The sequence below is a fragment of the Ictalurus punctatus genome, unplaced genomic scaffold, assembly GCF_001660625.3.
Source record: "Ictalurus punctatus breed USDA103 unplaced genomic scaffold, Coco_2.0 Super-Scaffold_100046, whole genome shotgun sequence".
Classification (NCBI taxonomy): domain Eukaryota; kingdom Metazoa; phylum Chordata; class Actinopteri; order Siluriformes; family Ictaluridae; genus Ictalurus; species Ictalurus punctatus.
Window position 1 is genome coordinate 4,850,287 of NW_026521087.1, and position 20,334 is coordinate 4,870,620.

General features: G+C 37.5%; 1 long non-coding RNA gene across 1 annotated transcript; it reads right to left on the reverse strand.

The window, feature by feature from the left end:
- Window positions 1-270: 270 nt before the first annotated feature.
- LOC128630211 (uncharacterized) lies at window positions 271-1,408 on the reverse strand. The gene is made up of 4 exons (XR_008394595.1): window positions 1,358-1,408; window positions 1,169-1,227; window positions 1,014-1,068; window positions 271-913 (listed from the first exon to the last, which is right to left on the reverse strand). It is a non-coding gene; the product is annotated as an uncharacterized LOC128630211 (long non-coding RNA).
- Between the last annotated feature and the right edge of the window lie 18,926 nt (window positions 1,409-20,334).

The following is a 20,334-nucleotide window of genomic DNA, read 5'->3' on the forward strand; positions in this document are numbered from 1 at the left end:
GTTCTTCTCCTGGGCACAAACTCACACAAACTTTTCATTTGTCCTGTGCATTCTATTACGTTGTTTATCATTTAATTTTACTACTTTATTGCACTGCATTTTGAGGTATTGTACATAAGAAAAGTGCTTTCTATAAAGCCTTTACACTACAAAATGCCCACAATCAGAATGAAATATTTTACGATGTCATTTTATATTTGAAACAATTTATAAATTAATCCATGTATTTCCATTTGAAATGTTTTGTCACTTGTCTTGTATGGGAATAAAAAACAATCCTGAGATGCAAATGAACTATAGGAAGATAAAACACTGGCACATGAAAAGCCTGACTGTAATAATTATTGTGTAATTTATATCCGTTTTACATATGATTTATAAATGGCAATAAAAAAAGGGAATGAAACATGTTTTGTGTGTGCATTGTTTAATCTCAAAAGCACCAGTGAAACTTGCACCTTGTTTATTTTTTACTGAAATTCTGATGTGGACCTGTAAAGAACAAGAACCGGGTCCACTATTTTGTGCTATATAAAATGAAGGAAAAGTACGAGACACTACTAAACAAAATGATGTTTCGATAGTTTTCCTCATCACAACACGTAACACATGCACTTTTAAACTCAACCTTTTATTAAACCAAAACGAAGCTGTAATGAATTTTCTTTACCGTCGCTTCTGAACAAACTGTTCTGAATATGTCTAAATAAAATAAATTTAAAAAAAGAGCACCGACTGATGAAGTAGTCTAGCCGCAGCTACTCTTTACTACCGGGCTCGCTCACCTCGGCCGGGGAAACCTGCCACTCCGTCAAGAAGATGATGTCGTCTTCAGACGTGTCCTCGATTTTAAGGGACAGATGCGTGACCATTTAAGCTTTTAACTCCTCTTCATCAGCTGGTTTCTGCAAGTCTGCAGAGCACATGACCGTCATCTGTATTAAAAAGCCACATCAAAGCGTATATACACCTGCTGATGGATCTGTGGTTCATAATCAAATGTAAGAGCTCACCAGAAGAGGCCGTGTCAGCAGTAAGATGTTCAGTCTCCGCCATACTGACTTGAATCTAAAATTTTAATTCAACACAAACACACAGCATGCAAATATAAAGAAATAAAAAATAAAGTTTAAGTGCATCAACACTAGTGGGAGTAAACGATCATCACCATGTCTGATGTGATATCCGAGGCCTGTTCGGTCTCACTCACAAAGTCAATAACGTTATCTGTAAAAACGAAGAGCCAGATCAGCGAATGTTAGATTTCTAAAAAAAAAAAAAAAAGAAACACATCCCTGATAAAAAGGTACTATTTTGCCGTGTGCGAGCATGTTTTTTGCAAAGCAAGATAGCATACAAATCACAGCAGGGAAATCAGGATCAGCAACAAGGTCCACATCCAGAGGCTACAAAACATCAAATTACACCTGGGATTAACGTGTGTTCTGGGTGATCCGCAAGTGGTCAGCGTGACGTACAGGGGCGAACGAGGTGTCCGACGTGTCTCACACCATGATCTGGGACGCATACGGCCGCATAACATTCGTAGAGTGGGCTCAAAAAAGCATCTGAATGTGTCTTGGAGAGTAACGAATGACCGCCTAATCGACTGCTTCATTACCATCGCTGGAAAATAAATACGTGATCATTGTGATTGTGAGTTCTCCTCCTCTGGGATAATGGAGAACGGTGACGCAGTAACAGAAGAGCTGAAAGCAGCCACTTCTCTTTGCGATCTCATCTCCCATTTATTTACAAGTTTTGTTAAGAAACCACGCGATCGAAACGTTTTAAATGGAAGGCCGGTGAATAAACGTGCACGACACCCTTCCTCTAGCCAAAATGACGCATGAAATCTGATCTCATGTGCCTGCTGGAGACATGTTCAAAATGCCAGGTATAAACACCAATGTGTTTTGGCTGTCCACTTGTGATTGGATCACTCGAGACAGATGTTAATACCAAATAATTAATTTATATTTACTGAAATAACTCAATTAAAATAAATTTTAAAAAGCGCACCTTCTCCTGTGACATTACGATGAAGGTATCCGGATCAGCTTCAGATCCCGTCTCCTGGTCCTGTAAAATGTGAAAGCTTTATATCTCTGGTCAATGTGTGCACTCAGAGTTAATATATGCGTTACATTTTTATTTTATATATATATATTTATATTTTATATATATATAGGATTGTCTGGCTCACCCATTGAGCTCAGGGCGACCTATTGGACTAATACACTCATTTTCATCTTGACCACTAACATTAGAACATGTGACTAAGACATGTGAGCGGGTAGAAGAGCTGATGGGTTTCATCCCTGCGATACCACTGTGTGTGTGTATGTGATTGTGCCCTGCGATACCACTGGAGAAGGTACACTTTTGTCTTTATTCCATTTAATGTAACATCTAGTGTTTTTAACATCGATAGTTGTAGAACCAAACATTAAAGACTAGCCAATAACAATATTGGACTAGCATACACAATTAAAAATCACTTAGGTTTTTCTCACACTCTCTTCATGAAACTCACAGGACAGGGAAAATATGCATTATTAGATAAAAATCTTAAAAATTCATGTGACATGGACGTTAAAGTCATTTGCTTATGTCATGTTTCATGTAGATTATTTTTGCAGGAATGATGCCGTTTGTCAAATCATGTCGGATTTCCCACGTTAAATCATAGCACTTCTTCTCTGTCGGCACCACATGCGTGTTTGGGATGTATTTTCTCTTTGGCTATAGATAATTAAATTACACACACAAAATGTAATTTTTATAAAATGCATGCGATTAAAAAAAATTCCTTCATACAAATATGAATCATCTGGATGTAACTTACAGGCGGAGGCTAGTATGCAAATTTTTTGTGAAGATTGAAAAAACAAGTGTATTAGTCACATGATGCTCTACATTTATTTTTATACATAGTGCAAATACACAGCTATTTAAAGATGTGTTTATATTACATGATGGTGCTGAATATGTAATTAAAAAAAAAAAAAAAGAAACCAAAAGAGTAACGGTACCTGGGTGGACAAGCGTAGCTTTTTATGTGGGTTTTCTCCAGGGAAATTAAACCTCCCCCACTCCTTCTGGTAGAAGAAATACCTTCTAATAGAGGAAAAGGACTTTTTAAAGATATGACCAATATATGGTCAAAACACTTGCAGACATGAGCATATTGGTGGTGTTTGTCCAAAAAACTTACCTTCCAACACGATCTGTTTTTTTCAATTCACTTTTGTTTGGACGATCGTAGTGCTTCTTCTCTGTTGGCAACACACACCTCTTTAGGATGTATTTTCTTGGAGGCTTTGGCTGTAAATAATTAAATTACACACACAACATAATTTTTTTTTTAAATACATGCAATTTAAAAAAAAAATTCTTCTGTATTTTTTTTCTATATTTTTAGGATTTCCCCTAAGTATAATCTCAACGTAAAAGTTGATGATTTCCATGATTTGATGGTAGCTTTTGCTTACTGCCATACCACTCCGACAGCTCTAGAGTGTAGCACCACAGAAGAAGTGTGTTGGCTGCAGTAGGTGAGAGGCTCACCAAAAGCTTGGTGTTTATTTTCATCTGTGTTTATATTATTTTTTCAATCCTCCCCGCAGTACAGGCTGTTTGGGAGGAGGTTAAACGTAGTTCGTGTGTTTGTTTAAAATTGATGATTTAAAGTCAACAGATGAGGCAATGGCAGGAGAAACATGACATGGACATGAAAAAGGACCGGATAAACGACAGTGAGATGGAAACAGAACAGAGAAAGAAGTCAGCATGGGGGTGTACACTAAAGAAGCTACAGTCACTGTGGATTTGGGAAATGTCAAAGATGCATGAGCAGAGGACATCAAAGCGGTGACGGAAAGAATTGGAGAGGGGAAAATCCTAGTGGTAAGACCAAGACAATCAAAAGAATATGAGGCAACACTCGAAAGTGAAGATACAGAAGAGTTAATGGACGGACTGAATCAAAGGTGAAGTGTGTGAAGTGAAAAGACTACAGAACAGGGATTATGTGGTCTCCTTCATGCATCTGCCTGTTTATTTGGATGATGAGGACATTTTAAAAAAGCTGGAGGGATGGAGAGTAACCCCCAATCTCTAAAATTAAAAGGAGAATGTATCCGGGCACAAACATTGAGGATGGGACAAGATTTGTAAAAACAAGGTTCCCGAGAGAGGTGATGTGCCTCCCGTAGAGCACCAAGATGGAAACGGCAGAAGGACCGCAGTACTTCCGGGTGATGCACAGTCACCAGGTGAAAACTTGCCGTCTGTGCATGAGCCCGGATCATGTGGTGAAGGATTGCCCTAATTTTAAGTGCTATAAATGTGATGAGAGGGGGCATTTTGCAAGAGACTGCAACACGGTGAAGTGCCTGGATTGCAGAAAGTTTTTAAAGTGTGAATGCTGGATGGAGAGCGAGGAGGGAGAAGAGGAGCAGATGAACGGGCAGAGGCATGGAGGAGACGGCGAGAAGGAGCAAGAAGAAGAAACCAGAGGAACACAGGTCAGTGACATAGCAGAAAACACAGAAAATGGAGAACAGACAGAGGAATGCAATAAACAGAACGTGCAAATAGAACAAGAGGGAGAAATCTGGACACAAATAGACATGACTGAAAAGTGCATTGGACAGAGCAGAACAAAAAAAAACAAAGAAGTAATGAGCAATGTGCTGAAAATGAAAGTGAAGAGGGGGAAGAAATGGAGGATAAAACAGTGAAAACTATGAAAAGAAGGCGATCGATAAAGGTTATGCCAAGCTTGGAAGCCGCCAGAAAAAGAGTGATTAAAAAGGATGCGCTTAAACATGAAAACAGGTATGAGGGTCTAAAGGACTTGGAGGGGATTGACTGAAAAGATGAGTTTGATGTACGTTCTCCTCTGTTTTAGGATTTTAAGAATTGTTACATTTAATGCAAGAGGACTTTTAAATGTAAGAAAATTTGAAAAAGTAAAAGAAATGTGTGAAAAGGAAGATGTTTTACCAGAAACTAACTGGAGAGAAGGGTATACAAGTGAAATAAGGAAAAGATGGAATGGGGAAATATTTTATAACAATGGTGATAAGTCTGGAAGAGGAGTAGCAATTCTAATAAAAGAAAATAGAGATACAAAATGTAAAATAGTGTATAAGGACACATTTGTGAAATGTATGGAAGTAGAGATAGAATATGAAGAGAAGAAAGTAATAGTGGTCAGTGTACAAGCACCAACAGGGGAGCAGGAAAAGAGAGAGTATTTTAAGTTTTTGAGGGAGTTTTTAAAGAAGCACAATCAAGTTATTATAATGTGGGATTTTATTACAGTGTTTAGTAAATTGGATATGGCTGAGGGAATGGTTTTTAAAACTGACACAGGAAGAAAAGAGCTAAAATTACTGATGGAAGACATGATTAATATATGGAGAGAAAGGAATGAAAAGAAAAAAACATACTCAAAGTGACAAATAGTCTAGAATTCTATGTGCAAAACAAGAATAGACTTTGTTTTATGTACAAGGAACATAGGCTTGTTTCTTCATACCTCATCCCTTCTATGAAACCTTCTAAGTGATCATAAGCCACTTTTTATGCAAATAGACTGGAGTACAGTGAAAAGAGGGCCAGGGGTATGGGTCTTAAACACAGCGGTTTTAAAGAATGAAGAATATGTTGAAAAGATAAAAGATATCATTGAAAAAGAAAATGGAATGTATGTGGAAGATAAAAGATTATGGTGGGAAAATGTGAAGTATGCAGTGAAAAAATTTACCATAAAATATTGCAGACAAATACAGAAAAGCAAAAAGAATAAGGAAAGAGAAACAAGGGAACGATGGGGAAAAGAATTAAATAAGAAAGAAAAAGATATACAAAAATTAAAAGTAATAGATGAAAAACTGAAAGAAACTGAAGAAATATTAGTGTGAGGTTGCGAAGCAAAGCAAAGTATATAGTGGAGGAAGAAAAGTGCACAATTTTTTTAGCGCTAGAAAGGAGAAAGCTGAAACAAAAGGGGAAAATGTAGTAGTAGAAAAAAGAGGAAATTTTGAAAGAAATAAAAGCATATTATGAAGAGCTATTCATTAGAGATGGAGTAAAAGAAGAAGAAAAAGTATCACTATTGAAGCAAATAAAAACAAAAGTAGGAGAGGAAGATAAAAAAAGGATGTGATCAAGACATAAGAGAGGAAAAGATCAAAAAGCTTTAAGTGAATTAAATAGAAAGAAAAGTCCAGGTATAGATGGTTTGGGGAGTGAGTTTTATATCGTTTTTAAGGATTTTACAACTAGCACCTTAAAAGAAGTATATGATGAGGTTTTTAAGAAAGGAGAGATGAATCAAAGAATGGGATTGATGAAGTTGATCTATAAAAGAAAAGGAGAAAAGGGTAGACCTTAATAACTATAGACGGATTACAATGCTCAACACCGATTGAAAGATTTTGGCAAAAATTTTAGCCAACAGATTAAAAGTAGTAATGCATAGAGTAATGTATAATTAAAACAAATTTAGTGTACAGTGTAAAAGGAAAACATATAGCAGACAACAATAAGCATAAAAGATATGATCAGGTACATGAAAATCGAAAACAAAGAAGGCTATGTAATTAGTTTAGACTTTGAAAAAGCTTTTGACAGGGTGGAACAGGATTATTTATTTGGAATTTTAAAGAGTTTCGGTTTTGGAGAGAACTTTACTGAATGGATTAAAATTTTATACAGAGGTGCAATAACGAGAGTTAGCAGTCTGTAAAATGGCCAATAACAAGGCCACTGGGCCTGATGACATACCATCAGAATTGTGGAAGAGGTTAGCAGAACCAGGAGCTTATTTCCTGACAACCTTGGTCAACAAATTTCTTGATGATGGCATTCCAACTGCATGGAGAAAAAGCTACCTAGTACCTTTGTACAAAAACAAAGGTGACATAAGACTCTGCAGGAACTACAGGGCTTTAAAACGGATATCACACACCTTTAAAATCTGGGAATGGGTAATAAATAGAAGATTGATGCATCTAACTAAGGTCACTGAAAACCAGTGCGGATTTGTTGCAGAAAAATCAACAACCAATGCTCTACATACGATTCAAATCCTTATGGAAAAGCACAGAGACAACAAAAAAGAAATGGTGTACACATGGTGTTTATAGATTTAGAAAAAGCTTTTGACCGTGTTCCAAGACCACTAGTATGGCAACCTCTACGATCGCAAAAAGTGCCCGAATGTCTCATCAATATAGTGGCCAACATGTACGAAGGCGCAACCACTAAGGTGCGTTGCACAGCAGGAATCAGCGACTGTTTTGAAAGTGAAAGTAGGAGTTCATCAAGGTTCGGCACTCAGCCCCCTACTTTTTATATTGGTGATGAATTATGTAACGGCGGAGGTGCAACATTCAACACCCTGGGACATTCTCTACACAGATGATGTCGTCCTTAGCAGCGAAGACCAAAAAGAACTCCAACAACACCTGGAAGATTGGAGAGCTGTACTGGAAAATGCTGGCCTTAGTTATAAGCAGACAGAAGACCGAAAATATGTACTGCAACTTTTCAAACAGTAACTAACATTACAAAATTTCGCACCAAAACTCCTCACTTAACTCAGTCACCAATTTTAAATACCTCAGGAGCATTCTATCTAGCGATGTTTCTATTGACGCGGATATCACAAGCCACATGAATATAGGGTGGCTGAAGTGGAGACGTTTAACAGGAGTGCTCTGTGATAAAAGAATGCCAGTTCAAATCAAAGGCAAGAGTTACAAGTCCGCTGTGAGACCTGCTTTAACATACGGTGCTGAATGCTGGCCACTTAAAAAACAGCAGACAGAAAAGCTAAGTGTAAATGAAATGAGAATGCTGAGATGATCTGCAGGAGTGACACGCCGAGATAAGGTTCCAAACCAATATATCAGGGGCAGTTTTTAAGTCAGAGCACTACCTGAAAAAATTACAAGCGCACCTACGATGGTACGGACATGTGATGAGAAAACCAGAATACCACATGACCAGAAAAGTGCTGGAGCTTGGTACAGGAAAGAGAAGCCGTGGAAGACCTCACCTAAGATGGAAGAATGTTATAAATAAAGACCTCGCTAGAGACAATATAGACCCAACAACGACCCAGAACAGAGCAATCTGGAGACAAAAGATTATGAGAGCCGACAGCAAGTAGATATGGGAAAAGACCGGACAAAGAAGCAGCGTGATAATGAGAGTAAAATGTAATGGTTTTTTAACACAGTGTTTTAAAATAAAAAGATCCATAAGACAAGGATGTCCACTATCAGCTCTTTTATGTTCACTAGTTTCAGAACCACTAGGACTAGCCATAATGCAAGAAAAAAAAAAAAGAATAGGTGTTGAAGGAAGTAAAGAAAAGGACAAAATATTTCAATATGTGGATGATACCACAGTGATAGTAAAAGAAATGGAGAGTGTTAAAAAAAAGTCATGGAAATTGTACAGATGTTTAAGGGATCAGGAGGTAAAGTAAATGAAGAAAAAAAACAGATTTTGATATTTGGAGGTGTGACAGATTTAACAAATAATTTTACTTTCAAAGAAACAAGAAATAAAAGATCTTAGGTGTTTTAATTGGGAAGTATGAAAAGAAAGCAAGGGAAACCATGAGGGAAGACATTAGGAGCTATCGAAAAGAAGACTGAATTTATGGAAACTGACAACTCTTAATTTAAAAGGGAGGATTTTAATCCTGAATGTGTTGGTGGTGTCAAAGTTATGGTATACCTTATATGCGTCATCTATGCCGTTGTGGGTAGAAAGAAAGCTGTAAAAACGTTTTAGATTTTTTATGGGAAGGAAGCCAGAAAAGAATCACATACAACAATTGAATAGGTGCAGTGGAAAGGGGAGGGATTGGGTTTAATAGATGCTGAGCAAAGGAAAAACAGTTTGAGATTGAAAATAATTAAAAAGAAAAAAAAGTTTATAGATGAAAATAAAGCAGCATGGAAAAAAAAACAATGGAATATTTTATAAGTAAATTTGGGAATTTTAATTGGGGAGATAATATTTTATGGATGAAAAGAAAGAACTGGATGATGGAAGTGTTACCAGGTTTTTATAAGGAAATGATGAGCGCCTGGGGGAAATTCTTAACCAATGTACATTTTAATCCCCAAGGCAGAGAGAACATTTTAAATCAGCCTTTATTCTTAAACAACAGCATTTTAAATCAAGGAAAAGGGATTTTTTTAAGAAATGGTGGGAGGTGGGAATCACAAGGGTTAGAGATGTTTTATATGAATTTAAAGAAGGGTTTTCACCAGTAAAGTGTATAGAAGATGCAATTGAGTAGGTGAAAGAGGATTTTAGCAGACAAGAAATAATAAAAATAATAATAATAATAATAATAAAAAAGTATGATGTGATCAAAAAAGCAATACCCAAAGAGTTGATAAAAAGAATTGAAAACATGGAAGGGGGGGGGGGGGGGGGGGGGGGAGACAGGAAGTGAGGTCTATGTGAACGTGGGAGAAAAACTGGGTGCTTTTAAAGAATGTACAGTGAAAATGTTTTATAGCCTTTTTAGAGATGGAGTTAAAAAAAATCTATTGTTAATGAGTACTGGCAACAGAAGTTCAAAAGATCTTAAAGAAGAAAGTATATGGAACAATATGAAAGGGATGACCATAGAAACAAAGTTAGAGAACCTAAATTAGAGTATTTTATCAGACAAAGTGATATTTACAGATGTCCTACTGAACAAAATAGGAATGGAGCAAAGTGCAACATGTAAAGTATGTAATGATGAAGTGTTTTTACACTGCAAAGAATTGAAAGATTTTAATGTGAAATGTAAGAGAATAATTGAACATCTGAGAGGGGAACAACATGAGAAAGACATGGAATGGAACAAGGTGATGTTAGGAGTGGATAAAAAGTGTTTTTATTAAAAAAAGGAAACCCCCCCCCCCCCCCCCCCCCCACACACACACACACCACCACATCTGATCAATCTGCTTGTGATGTTGATAAAAAGTGCAATATGGGAGAGAAGAAAACAATTTTCAAAGAGAAAACAAATTGTAATGGATGTAGAGTGTGTTTAAAAGAAAAGTGGAAAGATATGTAGAATGCTTTTTTTTTCCAAACAAGAAAATAAAATGGATGATTATAATAATGTTTTTACGCCAGACGTATGTAAGGTTTTTAATGATTTACAATGGAAAGTGCCAGGACAACAAGGGTAATTTTATCATTACAGGAATAGAAGCGTTGTAGGTTTAAAAAAAGTCATACCATAAAAATAAATATTACAATGGATCTAAATAATAAATGTTTATGAAGTTAGGATTTATTGTTAAAAAAAATATACATACATTCTGATGTATTTTAATGTGAAAAATATTTATGTTGTAATATAATGGAATTAATGGAATTTTTGAATACTTTTAATAATAATTTTTTTTTTTTAAATCATCTCATCTGACCTCGAAAGCAAAGTTGGGCCTGGTTAGTACTTGGTTGGGAGACTGAATGGGAATACTAGGTGCTGTAAGCTTATCATTTGGGTAAGTGCTCCCTCATTCTTTATGCACCGTTCTGGTGCTTAGACTTCACACGAACATGTTTTGCGTAAAGTGATTCTCCGTATTTACAAATCAAAGAATCACTCCTGACGTGAAAGGACACATCACCTTGTCTCATGTTGATGATGCTCTGACATTCGTCTGAGGAAGCTGCTATAGGAAGCAGGCATGCAGCACGACTTTGTACTCTCCCTCGTCTAGTTTTTATTTTTTCATCAGTCACACATGACTTGTTAGTTTTGCACGAGGACTGATGTCTCCACAGGTCATTTTTCCTGAACATTCTAAAACAATATGGGCAAGGCAAATAGTCCTTAAGAGAAGCTTTATCAGACGGCTGCTTCCAGGTCACCATGTCCTCTGCTTTTTTCCAGAACTTTGGTATTGTGTTTAAAGTCTCCTTTATTGCGCAGCTGTTCCAGAACACCCTTTCTTTCTTTTGATCTTAATGGAAAGCTGAAGGCATATGCCACATCTTTGACCTCGATATGCTTTCTCCCCAAATACCTCGAGATCTTTAATTGTGATTTGCCACAGTAGAGGCAATAATGTCTTTTGTCCCATGCTCGTTTATGGTCTTCCCTTTTTGTACAAATTTTTAGGGTCACAGTTGATTTGCCTTTTTGTTTATCTCGAGTTGTTTGTGTCTTTTCAGATAAATTCTAAGTTTCTTTTTTTTTTTTTTTAAATGGTGAACTTCCCTCTTTGCTGATCATCATCACTCAAATTTGTGTCTGGACCTTCAAGATATTCTTTACTGGACTGTTTCTTATGCGATGAACCTTTGTCTGGGCTCAAATCTTCCACATCACTGGATGATGACGTACTGTGTTCTGGATTGTAATCTGGGTCTAATACTGTGCAGCTGGATACTTCAGATTCCGAGGAATCACTCTCTGGTTCCTCATGAATATCGTCCAGCTGCAAGTTCAAAGTATAATCATCATGAGTTAAATCTAACTTTAAATAGACACTTCACCACCATTATTTTGACGAGGGACTATCCGACTTCCTGATACTAACCAAAGTCAATTGTAAATGTGTATTATAACCGTACATTACAAAATTAACAACAGTTACCGGGCTTAGCTGACCACTTTTATTAAGTGAAAGGACATGACATTTTAATTTCCTGTGCAGGAATATTTCAGTTGCTTAAGCAGCTTCAAACTTGCTAAATTGTAAAGTCTAAAACTACAATTATGAGATTAAAATGCATGTTTTGTTCTTCAGGCTGAGTTCCAGCACATTCAGCATGAAAAAATAAAGGTCAACATTAAAAGAGTTTAAAGCTTCTAACATTCAGAAAACACTTGTTTCTCTGTGTGTAGCTATTAGCCAAGTGAACTGCACATATACAGTATCTCACAAAAGTGAGTACACCCCTCACATCTTTGTAAATATTTGATTATATCTTTTCATGTGACAACACTGAAGAAATGACACTTTGCTACAGTGTAAAGTAGTGAGTGTACAGCTTGTGTAACAGTGTAAATTTGCTGTCCCCTCAAAATAACTCAATACTCAGCCATTAATGTCTAAACCGCTGGCAACAAAAATGAGTACACCCCTAAGAGAAAATGTCCAAATTGGGCCCAAAGTGTCAATATTTTGTGTTACACAAGCTGTACACTCACTACTTTACATTGTAGCAAAGTGTCATTTCTTCAGTGCTGTCACATGAAAAGATATAATCAAATATTTACAAAGATGTGAGGGGTGTACTCACTTTTGTGAGATACTGTAAGTATAATATAATGTTTCTCTCTCATACACATACATTTTTAAAAAAATCCCTCCTCATCACGTTCTTTTTTGATACTCAGTATGGTTCTTTTCATCACTAAATAAATGTTTTTATTCTTATTTTTAAAAACAGACTCAGAATATGATTAGCATAAAATAAAACTAATAAGCAAAGTAACTATATAAACTCAATAACTCACAGGAAATCAATGTAAAATCTCAATAAACTGAGATGAAAAAGAATGAAGGATACAAACAGAATCCTGGTGACATCTTTCAAAGTATTTAATACATTTAAATTGCTTCACATTCTTACATGTAGAACCTTTAATATAATCTCCATTATTTAATGTCAAATCGAATGTGCTAAAGCACACAGCCTATGGAATGGTCCAGATACCTAAGGTCTTATGTCTGGACTGTGCATAACATACAATTAGTCTTCTATTTGGAGTATTAAGTATTAATTCATCATGGAGACTGAACCTAGTCTATAACTCTATTAATGTGCAGGGACGCCACGAAACTGTACAGTTGCAACCATCTACCATGCTGATAACGTGTATCTCCACCACTTGTGAAATAGAACTTCTCCACTGTAGCCCACATACATGTAGCTGTCCTAACAGACATGAGGATCTAATCTAGCAGCATTACATCAGTTTAAGTACTTTCTACAAACAATCACACTGGATCTTACAATCAGTTATTATCTTAGCCTTAACTTATAATGATTCCAGATCTGGGATTAATTTCTATCACCACATTATGTTGTTTCATTTGCAAAATTCCACCTTAAAATTTTATTACAGTTACTAACAACTGCTCAAAAGATTTTGTAAAGGCACATACCTCTGTTGAACTTTCTTCCATCGTTTCCTGGACACCAAAGAGAAGATTGAAAAAACGACTACATCATTATATCAGTTTAAACAAAATAATTCCAATCACAGACAACAATAAGGCAATACAGTAATGATTTAGTACCTCATTCATCTTTTTACATGACAATTAAGACCTTAAATATAACAATACCACATATTGTGATTTATACAGAATATGTATGGATATAATTTATATAATTTGGTCACTTGTTCATTTTTTCAGAGAAGCCGTTGTAAAGAAACAAATCCGTCCACTGACTTGTCTTGATTATACTCGGTCAATTTGTTCTTAAACTTTACTCTAGTCCATCTCGAAAGTTCCATGAGTCTCCGACATACCGATAGCTTCCATATGCATACCACGATCTCTAAAACAACCCCCTCCCCGAAAAAATAAAAAGCTACATGTTTACCATAAAAATACCCATAAGTGAGGATCATAAAATCTTACCTGCACTGTAAAGGTTTGTGAAAATCAACTTGCGCCTCGATTATGATGAAATCCCAGCCACTCCAGTCTTCTCCTGAACCGCTCCGGGCTTCTCCTGAACCGCTCCGGGCTTCTCCTGAACCGCTCCGGGCTTCTCCTGAACCGCTCCGGGCTTCTCCTGAACCGCTTCTCCTGAACCGATTAAGGCCTCACTGAAGGCAGCTAAATGTGCATTACAATATTCTCCAATTCTCAACTCTGACTCACAGGCTTAGAGTGTTTGAAATAAAGGATGGTTGACGTTTATTAATGCAGTTAACTTAAAACCTAAGTAACACCTCAATTCGACTGTATGTATATCAGTAGTGCAAAGAGTAGTCTGATATTTTATCTACAAGAGTACAACATTGAATTAATACTGTTACAAGTCATGCATTTATATTTGAACTTAAGTAAAAATAAAAAAGTATAAGCAACAAAACATGCTTAGTACCAAAAATATAAATATGCGTTATGCACAATTCAGTAATTCAATTACTGAATTTTAATTGTGGATGTATTCATTTTAAAAAATCCTTTTAAAATTGCAGATTGTAAAGGTGGAGCTAATTTTCAGATGTTATACTGTCTGAAATGTTCTTGGAATGGAAATACTCTAAACTAGTAGGCCTACCTCAAAGAAGTACCTCGATACTGTACTTAATTACATGACCTATTCAAATATATTTACAGCACCCTCCACTAGTATTGGCACCCTTGGTAAATATTAGCAAAGAAGGTATTGTCATGAATAAAATCAACCTTTTAGCCTAGGTCAAAAACTTCAGAGACAGTGAGCTTAGTAGATGTCAAAAAGTAAATAAACTTTATTGAAAATCAATAAAGTGTGACAGTCTGCAGAGTGTCTGAATTATGCATACACAAACATGTCTTTATATACCTATCTCCACAGCATAGTCTCTGTAGGTGGGGTTTTGCTTTTCCTCGTTGAAAATAGACCAATCTTCTTTTGCCACAATTAAATATTCATGCCTATGCGTTATCTTAAATTTGTGGAACATGCACAGTTAGTTGTTTTTCTTGAAAAGGTTTCATGAGGACAAGGTTTCTTTTACAAAAAAAGGTTTCACACAGGCTTGTGTGTCTTGACCTTGACTCCATTCTTAGGCCTCAATGAGCATCTGTCTGTCTCTATCGGTTGTCCCCGCTGATATCTACCTCCTTTCCCGAGGCTCTCTCCTAACTCCCTAATTTGCATCTGCCTCAAAGTTATTTACTCACGCATGCGAATATCTACTGCCAGTTTTTATTGCTGTGGAGACAGGAGACAGCTAATACAGAAGAACAATTGTTGTACACTGAAACACAGAGTTCATTCAACTTAAATCCACTCAGAATAGAACCTGATCAAACATTGTTCTATGTATTTAGATTATGCTTCTAACTGTTGATTATACATATAGATTATGGTTTTTTTTTAACTAATATTGATTATACGATAATGCTCAAGTAATAATTCTAAATGTTTGTTACATATTGAATTCACTTCATTAACATATCCAAATGTCAGTTACACATATTGTTTGCACTTCAAAGACATTTTCCATAGTATAAATATGAGGTAACACATAGGCCACATTCCCTTAGTCATTAATAACAATGACCCAGGACAGGCAGGAACCTTGGGTTGATTTTTGATGACGGCTTGACTTTTACAGACCACACATCAACAACTGCATGGTCCTGTAGGTTCATTCTCTACAACATCAAGACAATCAGACCCTATCTCACCGAACAGGCTACACAGCTACTAGTCCAGGCTCTTGTCATATCAAAACTGGACTACTGCAATGCACTACTCTCGGGCCTCCCAGCAGCTCCATCGAACCCCTTCAGATGATTCAGAATGCAGCAGCACGCCTCGTCTTCAACCAGCCCAAAAGAACCCATGTCACACCCCTCTTCATCTCCCTCCACTGGCTTCCTGGAGCCTCCCGCATCAAATTTAAGGTTTTGATGCTCACGTACAAGACCTTGTCTGGAACAGCACCCCGTACCTCAACACTTGTCTTTGAAGCTTCCCTCACGTAATCTGTGATCGATTAATGACCGACACTTAGTAGTGCCTACTCAGCGTGGCTCAAGGTCCCTTTCCAGAACCTTCACACCAACTGTCCCTCAGTGGTGGACTGAACTTCCAACCTCAATCCGGACCGCAGAATCTGTCACTATCTTCAAAAAACAGCTAAAGACCCACCTCCCCCGTGAACACCTAACCAACCCATAAAATGCCAACCCCACATTATCCTTAATAAAAAAAATTAAATTAAAACTACATACTCTGGCTCTTACACCTCTACTCTGCACACTTTGCTTTTCTAGACCTCAAAGATCTTGTATAGTAGCACTACTTGCATTGTTCTCCGCTTGATATAATATCTCTTTGCTTGTATTTCCTCATTTGTAAGTCAGTTTTGGATAAAAGCGTCTGCTAAATGAATAAACATAAATGTAAACAATCGGTAAAACCAAGGAATATAGTTGTGATATGTGGCAAACAGTTGTTGATCTTCACAAAATTGGAAATGCCCATTGGAAGCATTGGAAATGCCCATTTGCACCATCAGGGCAATAATTAAGAAGTTCCAGTCAACTGGAGATGTTATGAATCGACCTGGAATTGGACGTGTGTCTATATCGTCTCAACGCACTGAAGAGGACGGTTCGAGTGGACAAAACATCTCCAAGGATCACAGCTGGAGAATTGCAGGAGTTAGTTGTGTCTTGGGGTCAGAAAGTCTCCAAAACTACAATCCGAAGTCACCTACATCCATCACCACAAGTTGTTTGGAAGGGTTTCAAGAAAAAAGCCTCTACTCTCATCCAAAAACAAACTCAAGCATAGGGGCATAAACTGGGCTGGGCATGCAGGGCTGTAGCCCCAAAGATCTTTTCTTTAGCCCTGAATAATTCTGCACCTTGGAGCGATTTGTCACTACATAACTGAACACATATGCCAAATTCCTATGACAAATGAATAAAAGAAGACAGCTTGTAATTTTATATCTTCAGTGAACAGAGGCGAGGCCAATCAGACAGGATGTGCAGGAAAATACTGCCAAGCACAAGTTCACACAGTCAGTGTGAGGAAAAATGGATGCTGCTTTATTTTAAACCAGTAAATGAGTTGAAACTGAAACAGTAACATCCTCTCATGCTGAGCAGGAAAACAAGTTGTGTAAATATCTATATGAGTTTGTGAATATATATAAGTTTCATGAAAATGATATGAGCAGAGCATAAGGACAGATAATGTACTCTGCACTGCACTGTAGCAGCTAAACCCATACAGTGATAACTTAGACGAGCAAAGACATGGGCTAACACACAAATACCTGACTATCCCAGATGTCAGTAAAAACGACCACATCGTCGAGGTAGGCTTCACAGTTCTCTACATCTCCCAATACCTGTGCCATTAGCCACTGAAATGTAGTTGGAGCATTTTTTTAGACCAAAAGCCATAACCGTATATTGGAGGAACCTGTCTGGTGTTGCGAATGCAGAAATCTCAGATGCACGTGGTGTGAGTGGAGCCTGCCAGTAACCCTTTAGAAGGTCCAGTTTTGTGACAAAGTTTGCATTTCCGATTCGGTCAACACAATCTTTTATTCTTGGGAGGGGAAACGAATCCGCTTTAGTTAAAACATTGACTTTTCTATAATCTGTGCAGAACCTATAGCTTTTGTCAGGCTTTGGAACTAGTAGGCAGGGCGAGCACCAGGAACTACAGCTAGGCACAGCAAGACCATTCTCAAGCAAGTAGTCTGTTTCTTCTGTCATAATGGCACGTTTAGTGGGATTAACCCTGTAAGCATTTTGTTTAACTGGAGTATTATTACCCACATCAATGTCATGTCTGAGGACAGTGTAATGAGAAGGGGTATCAGAAGAAAGTAATGGATATTTCTTTAAAAGACTTATTAAATCACCCTGGGCTGGCTCTGACAAGTGCGCAAGTTTAGAATGGATATTTGCCAGTCATTCAGAGTTTGGTAACTGATCACAGGTAAAACAAGCCCTACCTAAACTGAGACCATCCACCTCAGGAGAATACTCAGATGGTGGCACGCTCATAGAGGCAGCAGCTACTGACGTGACAGCAGGAAGTGAAGAGCCAACATCTGTGGTAGCACGAGAGATATAAGGCTTGAACATATTCACAGGCACACACGAGACTTTCATTTCCAGTCAGTGGTTTTCACAACATAGTCTGTATCACTCAATTTAGACTCAATAACATAAGGACCTGGGAACCTAGCCTGGAGAGCAGAACCGGGTAATGGCAGTAAAACCAAATCCTTGTCACCCGCTTGAAATATATGCACCACAGCCTTTTTATCAAAACAAACCTTCATACAGGCCTGAGAGGATGCCAGAGAACTTTTGGCTAACTCAAAAACAATATGTAGGTGCTCACGAAAGGAACTAACATAATCTAGGACATTCCTAGTTGGGGGTTTCACCGGACTTGGAGACAAGCTCTTCCTGTAAAACCTTTAAAGGTCCACGAACAGAGTGCCCAAAGACTAACTTGGCAGGACTGAAACCAAGTGACTCTTATCACGGATAGTAAACAATAACGAGGAATCCCTTCATCCCAATCTTTTCCCTGACCTAAACAGTAGGTCTGAAGCATAGACTTCAATGTCTGGTGGAAGCGTTCAAATGCACCCTAGGACTCAGGGTGATAAGCACTAGAAACCGGATGACGCACATTCAGTTGTGTCATAACCTTCCTGAACAGGGAAGACATAAAATTTGAACCCTGGTCTGACTGGATGTATTTTGGCAAACCAAAAGTGGTACAAAACTTGAGAAGACATGGGACTTTATGCTACACAGGGGTATAGCTTCAAGGCACCTAGTAGCAGCACACATCAAAGTTAGTAGGTATGAATGACCAGACTTGGTTCGAGGAAGCGCACCCACACAATTTATTAAAATTCTTTCAAAAGGTTCTCCCATAACAGGTACAGGTTGAAGTGGAGCAGGGGGAACGACCTGATTTGGCTTCCCTGCAACCTTACACACATGACAGGTGCGGCAATACCTGGCAACCTCTGACCACATAGCAAGCCAAAAAAAATGCCTTTAAACGGTCATATGTCTTCCTCACACCAAGGTGACCAGCGTGATAATGGTCATGGGCAATACTCAACACCTGGGTTCGGTATGGTTTTGGAAGCACAAATTGAAAAACTGACCTCGAATCATGCTCAGAGTTCGAGGGAGTCCACTTACGCATCAATACATCCCCATAAAAGAAATACACAGTACAAAATTGAGGTAACTGTGCCCCATCTACAGCAGCAGCCATACACTGAGAGAGCGAAACATTTGTTTTCTGGGCAGCCACAAGCTGTTCTCGCCCAACACTCCATTTACCACACTCTTCTTAAGATACTGAAGAAGTTTTAGATTCGGGAAGAACCCCAGGACTAGAACACAAATCTTGATTTTCAAACAAGGGATCATCACTACACATAAAAGAGTCTGAAATATCGACAGCACCTTTCATTTTGTGAGCTTGGGCACGTGTCACTACACAGGAACTGAAGACAGAGGGAAACTCACGCAAAAGCTCATCACTCTCATGCAACACGGGAGCGTCTGTTAAAACAGGTCAATGGAAAACCTTTCCACCAGCTAAATCATTACTGCAAATAAACAAAACTCCCTTAACTGGCAACTGAGGTCGAACTGCAAGCCAGACACCACCTCAGAACGAAGATAAACCATACACTGTAAAAAAAAAAATAATTTTGAGTTTAAGTTGTCCCCAAGTAAATATTTAGGTTGACACAACAAATAGGTTTTTTTTAGTTTTTCAGTCAACTTAACATGTTACGTTTTCACTGTCACTAGTTTGTGAGTTGAATTAACAAGTTTCTGTCACCTCAACTGAAAAGCATATGTTGAATCAATACAACAATGATGTTACATTCTGATCATTCATCACGATATCTAACGTGAAGTGCGAAGCAGACAGAAGACGATAGATGTTGTAGGGCAAGAGTGAAATCTTCCACCATTGTCAAATTTGATAAGTAAATATTTGTTCATATTGATTTCATCACTTGTAAAAACAACATGTACTATATAATAGTATATTGTTTATAATAGAAAACAATACAAGTATTGTTTACGTCGTTTCTACATCGAATTAAACCGCAGCTAACCCACACATAGTTTGGCTAATCTTATTATATTGTTGCTAGTCAGCGAACTAAAGCTAAATGTCTATAAAAGTAACGAAACAAAACTAGCTACGTAGTATTTCCTCTAGTCACTTAATACATGTTTAATATATCAACAATTTCTCTCCATGAGTTGCAAAAATCAGCGGGGAGGTTAGCCTGAGGAAGATATTCACAGGCGACATGATAAGCTATTCTCCAAGATATTGCTACATATCACAATATGTAAATATGTGTGTGTGCACCGCATTCAGCGTTAATTTATCTATTTTATTTTTATTTCTTTTTTAATGTGAATGCGAGAATACAGAGCAGGAAGTGTGTGGTGTTACAAGAGCAAAAACCGTGAGAGAGAACTTAATTAAGTGCTCGCGCACTGTGTAGTGAGGTGTCGTTCATGAACGAATCGTTCATTTTGAGCAAATCTTTAATATGATTCGGGAACA